We start from the raw sequence: 9,102 nt of genomic DNA, 5'->3' as shown, positions 1-9,102 counted from the left end.
ACGTGGGGCATTTCAAATGACAAATGGGGCATTTGGAAATGCCCCATGTGGGGCATTTGGAAATGACCTACGTGAGGCATTTGGAAATGACCCACGTGGGGCATTTGGAAATGACCCACGTGGGGCATTTGGAAATGAACCACGTGGGGAATTTGGAAATTACCCACGTGGGTCATTTGGAATGCCCCACGTGGGGCATTTGGGAATGCCCCATGTGGGCATTTGGAAATGACCCACGTGAGGCATTTGGAAATGACCCACGTGGGGCATTTGGAAATGACCCACGTGGGGCATTTGGAAATGACCCACGTGGGGCATTTGGAAATGACCCACGTGGGGCATGTGGAAATGACTCACGTGGGGCATTTGGAATGCCCCATGTGGGGCATTTGAAATGCCCCAGGTGGGGCATTTGGAAATGACCCATTTGGAAATGACCCACGTGGGGCATTTGGAAATGACCCATTTGGAAATGACCCATGTGGGGGATTTGGAAATGACCCACGTGGGGCATTTGGAAATGACCCACGTGGGGCATTTGGAAATGACCCACGTGGGGCATTTGGAAATGCCACATGTGGGGCATTTGAAATGCCCCACGTCGGGCATTTGGAAATGACCCACGTGGGGCATTTGGAATGCCCCACGTGTGGCATTTGGAAATGACCCATGTGGGGCATTTGGAAATGACCCATTTGGAAATAACCCATGTGGGGCATTTGGAAATGACCCACGTGGGGCATTTGGAAATGACCCACGTGGGGCATTTGGAAATGCCCCATGTGGGGCATTTGAAATGCCCCACGTGGGGCATTTGGAAATGACCCACGTGGAGCATTTGGAAATGACCCACGTGGGGCATTTGGAAATGACTCACGTGGGGCATTTGAAATGCCCCAATTGGGGCATTTGGAAATGACCCACGTGGGGCATTTGGAAATGACTCATTTGGAAATGACACACGTGGGGCATTTGGAAATGACCCACGTGGGGCATTTGGAAATGCCCCATGTGGGGCATTTGAAATGCCCCACGTGGGGCATTTGGAAATGACCCACGTGGGGAATTTGGAAATGCCCCATGTGGGGCATTTGGAAATGCCCCATGTGGGGCATTTGAAATGCCCCATGTGGGGCAATTGAAATGCCCCACGTGGGGCATTTGGAATGCCCCACGTGGGGCATTTGGAAATGACCCACGTGGGGCATTTGGAAATGACCCACGTGGGGCATTTGGAAATGCCTCATGTGGGGCATTTGAAATGCCCCACGTCGGGCATTTGGAAATGACCCACGTGGGGCATTTGGAAATGACCCACGTGGGGCATTTGGAAATGACCCATGTGGGGCATTTGGAAATGACCCACGTGGGGCATTTGGAAATGCCCCATGTGGGGCATTTGAAATGCCCCAAGTGGGCATTTGGAATGCCCCACGTGGGGCATTTGGAAATGCCCCATGTGGGGCATTTGAAATGACCCACGTGGGGCATTTGGAAACTACCCACGTGGGGCATTTGGAAATGACCCACGTGTGGCATTTGAAATGACCCACGTGGGGCATTTGGAAATGACCCACGTGGGGCATTTGGAAATGACCCACGTGGGGCATTTGGAAATGACCCACGTGGGGCATTCCAAATGCCCACTTGGGGCATTTCAAATGCCCCACATGGGGCATTTGGAAATGACCCACGTGGGGCATTCCAAATGCCCACTTGGGGCATTTCAAATGCCCCATATGGGGCATTTGGAAATGACCCACGTGGGGCATTTGGAAATGCCCCATGTGGGGCATTTGAAATGCCCCACGTCGGGCATTTGGAAATGACCCACGTGGGGCATTTGGAATGCCCCACGTGGGGCATTTGGAAATGACCCATGTGGGGCATTTGGAAATGACCCACGTAGGGCATTTGGAAATGCCCCATATGGGGCATTTGAAATGCCCCAAGTGGGCATTTGGAAATGACCCATGTGGGGCATTTGGAAATTACCCACTTGGGGCATTTGGAAATGCCCCATGTGGGGCATTTGAAATGCCCCAAGTGGGCATTTGGAAATGACCCATGTGGGGCATTTGGAAATGCCCCATGTGGGGCATTTGGAAATGCCCCATGTGGGGCATTTGAAATGCCCCACCCGGGGCATTTGGAAATGACCCACCTGGGGCATTTGGAAATGACCCACGTGGGGCATTTGGAAATGACCCACGTGGGGCATTTGGAAATGACCCACGTGGGGCATTTTCAAATGACCCACGTGGGGCATTTGGAAATGCCTCATGTGGGGCATTTGAAATGCCCCACGTGGGGCATTTGGAAATGACCCACCTGGGGCATTTGGAAATGACCCACGTGGGGCATTTGGAAATGACCCACGTGGGGCATTTGGAAATGACCCACGTGGGGCATTTGGAAATGACCCACGTGGGGCATTCCAAATGCCCACGTGGGGCATTTGGAAATGACCCACCTGGGGTATTTGGAAATGACCTACCTGGGGCATTTGGAAATGACCCACGTGGGGCATTTGGAAATGCCTCATGTGGGGCATTTGAAATGCCCCACGTGGGGCATTTGGAAATGACCCACCTGGGGCATTTGGAAATGACCCACGTGGGTCATTTCCAAATGCCCCACGTGGGTCATTTCAAATGCCCCACGTGGGTCATTTCCAAATGCATTTGGAAATGCCCCATGTGGGGCATTTGAAATGCCCCACGTGGGGCAATTGGAAATGACCCACCTGGGGCATTTGGAAATGCCAAATGGGGTGCCAAATGCCCCACGTGGGTCATTTCCAAATGCATTTGGAAATGCCCCATGTGGGGCATTTGAAATGCCCCACGTGGGGCATTTGGAAATGACCCACCTGGGGCATTTGGAAATGACCCACGTGGGGCATTTGGAAATGACCCACGTGGGGCATTTGGAAATGACCCACGTGGGGCATTTGGAAATGACCCACGTGGGGCATTTGGAAATGACCCACGTGGGGCATTTGGAAATGCCTCATGTGGGGCATTTGAAATGCCCCACGTGGGGCATTTGGAAATGACCCACGTGGGGCATTTGGAAATGACCCACGTGGGGCATTTGGAAATGACCCACGTGGGGCATTTGGAAATGACCCACGTGGGGCATTTGGAAATGACCCACGTGGGGCATTTGGAAATATCCCACGTGGGGCATTTGGAAATGCCTCATGTGGGGCATTTGAAATGCCCCACGTGGGGCATTTGGAAATGACCCACCTGTTGCATTTGGAAATGACCCACGTGGGGCATTTGGAAATGACCCACGTGGGGCATTTGGAAATGACCCACGTGGGGCATTTGGAAATGCCTCCTGTGGGGCATTTGAAATGCCCCACGTGGGGCATTTGGAAATGACCCACCTGGGGCATTTGGAAATGACCCACGTGGGGCATTTGGAAATGACCCACGTGGGGCATTTGGAAATGCCTCATGTGGGGCATTTGAAATGCCCCACGTGGGGCATTTGGAAATGACCCACCTGGGGCATTTGGAAATGACCCACGTGGGGCATTTGGAAATGACCCACGTGGGGCATTTGGAAATGACCCACGTGGGGCATTTGGAAATGCCTCATGTGAGGCATTTGGAAATGACCCACGTGGGGCATTTGGAAATGACCCACGTGGGGCATTTGGAAATGACCCACGTGGGGCATTTGGAAATGCCTCATGTGGGGCATTTGGAAATGACCCACGTGGGGCATTTGGAAATGACCCACGTTGGGCATTTGGAAATGACCCACGTGGGGCATTTGGAAATGACCCACGTGGGGCATTTGGAAATGACCCACGTGGGGCATTTGGAAATGACCCACGTGGGTCATTTCCAAATGCCCAACGTGGGTCATTTCCAAATGCCCCACGTGGGTCATTTCCAAATGCCCCACATGAGGCATTTCCAAATGCCCCACGTGGGTCATTTCCAAATGCCCCACGTGGGGCATTTGGAAATGACCCACCTGGGGCATTTGGAAATGACCCACGTGGGGCATTTGGAAATGACCCACGTGGGGCATTTGGAAATGCCTCATGTGGGGCATTTGAAATGCCCCAAGTGGGGCATTTGGAAATGACCCACGTGGGGCATTTGGAAATGACCCACGTGGGGCATTTGGAAATGACCCACGTGGGGCATTTGGAAATGCCTCATGTGGGGCATTTGGAAATGCCTCTTGTGGGGCATTTGAAATGCCCCACGTGGGGCATTTGGAAATGACCCACCTGGGGCATTTGGAAATGACCCACGTGGGGCATTTGGAAATGACCCACGTGGGGCATTTGGAAATGACCCACGTGGGGCATTTGGAAATGACCCACGTGGGGCATTTGGAAATGCCTCATGTGGGGCATTTGAAATGCCCCACGTGGGGCATTTGGAAATGACCCACCTGGGGCATTTGGAAATGACCCACGTGGGGCTTTTGGAAATGGCCCACGTGGGGCATTTGGAAATGACCCACGTGGGGCATTTGGAAATGACCCACGTGGGGCATTTGGAAATGACCCACGTGGGGCATTTGGAAATGCCTCATGTGGGGCATTTGAAATGCCCCACGTGGGGCATTTGGAAATGACCCACCTGGGGCATTTGGAAATGACCCACGTGGGGCATTTGGAAATGACCCACGTGGGGCATTTGGAAATGACCCACGTGGGGCATTTGGAAATGACCCACGTGGGGCATTTGGAAATGCCTCATGTGGGACATTTGAAATGCCCCACGTGGGGCATTTGGAAATGACCCACGTGGGGCATTTGGAAATGACCCACGTGGGGCATTTGGAAATGACCCACGTGGGGCATTTGGATATGACCCACGTGGGGCATTTGGAAATGACCCACGTGGGGCATTTGGAAATGACCCACGTGGGGCATTTGGAAATGCCTCATGTGGGGCATTTGAAATGCCCCACGTGGGGCATTTGGAAATGACCCACGTGGGGCATTTGGAAATGACCCACGTGGGGCATTTGGAAATGACCCACGTGGGGCATTTGGAAATGACCCACTTGGGGCATTTGGAAATGCCTCATGTGGGGCATTTGAAATGCCCCACGTGGGGCATTTGGAAATGACCCACCTGGGGCATTTGGAAATGACCCACGTGGGGCATTTGGAAATGACCCACGTGGGGCATTTGGAAATGACCCACGTGGGGCATTTGGAAATGACCCACGTGGGGCATTTGGAAATGACCCACGTGGGGCATTTGGAAATGCCTCATGTGGGGCATTTGAAATGCCCCACGTGGGGCATTTGGAAATGACCCACCTGGGGCATTTGGAAATGACCCACGTGGGGCATTTGGAAATGACCCACGTGGGGCATTTGGAAATGACCCACGTGGGGCATTTGGAAATGACCCACGTGGGGCATTTGGAAATGACCCACGTTGGGCATTTGGAAATGATCCATGTGGGGCATTTGGAAATGCCTCATGTGGGGCATTTGAAATGCCCCACGTGGGGCATTTGGAAATGACCCACGTGGGGCATTTGGAAATGACCCACGTGGGGCATTTGGAAATGACCCACGTGGGGCATTTGGAAATGACCCACGTGGGGCATTTGGAAATGACCCACGTGGGGCATTTGGAAATGCTTCATGTGGGGCATTTGAAATGCCCCACGTGGGGCATTTGGAAATGACCCACGTGGGGCATTTGGAAATGACCCACGTGGGGCATTTGGAAATGCCTCATGTGGGGCATTTGGAAATGACCCACCTGGGGCATTTGGAAATGACCCACGTGGGGCATTTGGAAATGACCCACCTGGGGCATTTGGAAATGACCCACGTGGGGCATTTGGAAATGACCCACGTGGGGCATTTGGAAATGCCTCATGTGGGGCATTTGAAATGCCCCACGTGGGGCATTTGGAAATGACCCACGTGGGGCATTTGGAAATGACCCACGTGGGGCATTTGGAAATGACCCACCTGGGGCATTTGGAAATGACCCACGTGGGGCATTTGGAAATGCCTCATGTGGGGCATTTGAAATGCCCCACGTGGGGCATTTGGAAATGACCCACGTGGGGCATTTGGAAATGACCCACGTGGGGCATTTGGAAATGCCTCATGTGGGGCATTTGAAATGCCCCACGTGGGGCATTTGGAAATGACCCACCTGGGGCATTTGGAAATGACCCACGTGGGGCATTTGGAAATGACCCACCTGGGGCATTTGGAAATGACCCACGTGGGGCATTTGGAAATGACCCACGTGGGGCATTTGGAAATGACCCACGTGGGGCATTTGGAAATGCCTCATGTGGGGCATTTGAAATGCCCCACGTGGGGCATTTGGAAATGACCCACGTGGGGCATTTGGAAATGACCCACGTGGGGCATTTGGAAATGACCCACGTGGGGCATTTGGAAATGACCCACGTGGGGCATTTGGAAATGACCCACGTGGGGCATTTGGAAATGCCTCATGTGGGGCATTTGAAATGCCCCACGTGGGGCATTTGGAAATGACCCACCTGGGGCATTTGGAAATGACCCACGTGGGGCATTTGGAAATGACCCACGTGGGGCATTTGGAAATGACCCACGTGGGGCATTTGGAAATGCCTCATGTGGGGCATTTGAAATGCCCCACGTGGGGCATTTGGAAATGACCCACGTGGGGCATTTGGAAATGACCCACGTGGGGCATTTGGAAATGACCCACGTGGGGCATTTGGAAATGACCCACGTTGGGCATTTGGAAATGACCCATGTGGGGCATTTGGAAATGCCTCATGTGGGGCATTTGAAATGCCCCACGTGGGGCATTTGGAAATGACCCACCTGGGGCATTTGGAAATGACCCACGTGGGGCATTTGGAAATGACCCACGTGGGGCATTTGGAAATGACCCACGTGGGGCATTTGGAAATGCCTCATGTGGGGCATTTGAAATGCCCCACGTGGGGCATTTGGAAATGACCCACGTGGGGCATTTGGAAATGACCCACGTGGGGCATTTGGAAATGACCCACGTGGGGCATTTGGAAATGACCCACGTGGGGCATTTGGAAATGCCTCATGTGGGGCATTTGAAATGCCCCACGTGGGGCATTTGGAAATGACCCACGTGGGGCATTTGGAAATGACCCACGTGGGGCATTTGGAAATGACCCACGTGGGGCATTTGGAAATGCCTCATGTGGGGCATTTGAAATGCCCCACGTGGGGCATTTGGAAATGACCCACGTGGGGCATTTGGAAATGACCCACGTGGGGCATTTGGAAATGACCCACGTGGGGCATTTGGAAATGACCCACCTGGGGCATTTGGAAATGACCCACGTGGGGCATTTGGAAATGACCCACGTGGGGCATTTGGAAATGACCCACGTGGGGCATTTGGAAATGACCCACGTGGGGCATTTGGAAATGACCCACGTGGGGCATTTGGAAATGCCTCATGTGGGGCATTTGAAATGCCCCACGTGGGGCATTTGGAAATGACCCACCTGGGGCATTTGGAAATGACCCACGTGGGGCATTTGGAAATGCCCCACGTGGGGCATTTGGAAATGACCCACGTTGGGCATTTGGAAATGACCCATGTGGGGCATTTGGAAATGCCTCATGTGGGGCATTTGAAATGCCCCACGTGGGGCATTTGGAAATGACCCACCTGGGGCATTTGGAAATGACCCACGTGGGGCATTTGGAAATGACCCACGTGGGGCATTTGGAAATGACCCACGTGGGGCATTTGGAAATGACCCACGTGGGGCATTTGGAAATGACCCACGTGGGGCATTTGGAAATGACCCACGTGGGGCATTTGGAAATGCCTCATGTGGGGCATTTGAAATGCCCCACGTGGGGCATTTGGAAATGACCCACGTGGGGCATTTGGAAATGACCCACGTGGGGCATTTGGAAATGACCCAAGTGGGGCATTTGGAAATGACCCACGTGGGGCATTTGGAAATGCCTCATGTGGGGCATTTGAAATGCCCCACGTGGGGCATTTGGAAATGACCCACGTGGGGCATTTGGAAATGACCCACGTGGGGCATTTGGAAATGCCTCATGTGGGGCATTTGAAATGCCCCACGTGGGGCATTTGGAAATGACCCACCTGGGGCATTTGGAAATGACCCACGTGGGGCATTTGGAAATGACCCACCTGGGGCATTTGGAAATGACCCACGTGGGGCATTTGGAAATGCCTCATGTGGGGCATTTGAAATGCCCCACGTGGGGCATTTGGAAATGACCCACCTGGGGCATTTGGAAATGACCCACCTGGGGCATTTGGAAATGACCCACCTGGGGCATTTGGAAATGACCCACGTGGGGCATTTGGAAATGACCCACATGGGGCATTTGGAAATGACCCACGTGGGGCATTTGGAAATGACCCACGTGGGGCATTTGGAAATGACCCACGTGGGGCATTTGGAAATGCCTCATGTGGGGCATTTGAAATGCCCCACGTGGGGCATTTGGAAATGACCCACGTGGGGCATTTGGAAATGACCCACGTGGGGCATTTGGAAATGACCCACGTGGGGCATTTGGAAATGCCTCATGTGGGGCATTTGAAATGCCCCACGTGGGGCATTTGGAAATGACCCACGTGGGGCATTTGGAAATGACCCACGTGGGGCATTTGGAAATGACCCACGTGGGGCATTTGGAAATGACCCACGTGGGGCATTTGGAAATGACCCACGTTGGGCATTTGGAAATGACCCATGTGGGGCATTTGGAAATGCCTCATGTGGGGCATTTGAAATGCCCCATGTGGGGCATTTGGAAATGACCCACCTGGGGCATTTGGAAATGACCCACGTGGGGCATTTGGAAATGACCCACGTGGGGCATTTGGAAATGACCCACGTGGGGCATTTGGAAATGACCCACGTGGGGCATTTGGAAATGCCTCATGTGGGGCATTTGGAAATGCCTCATGTGGGGCATTTGAAATGCCCCACGTGGGGCATTTGGAAATGACCCACGTGGGGCATTTGGAAATGACCCACCTGGGGCATTTGGAAATGACCCACGTGGGGCATTTGGAAATGACCCACGTAGGGCATTTGGAAATGACCCAC

The sequence above is a fragment of the Episyrphus balteatus genome, chromosome 2 (assembly GCF_945859705.1).
Source record: "Episyrphus balteatus chromosome 2, idEpiBalt1.1, whole genome shotgun sequence".
Classification (NCBI taxonomy): Eukaryota; Metazoa; Arthropoda; class Insecta; order Diptera; family Syrphidae; genus Episyrphus; species Episyrphus balteatus.
The sequence above is the reverse complement of the archived record's forward strand: the minus strand, read 5'-3'. Positions refer to the sequence as shown.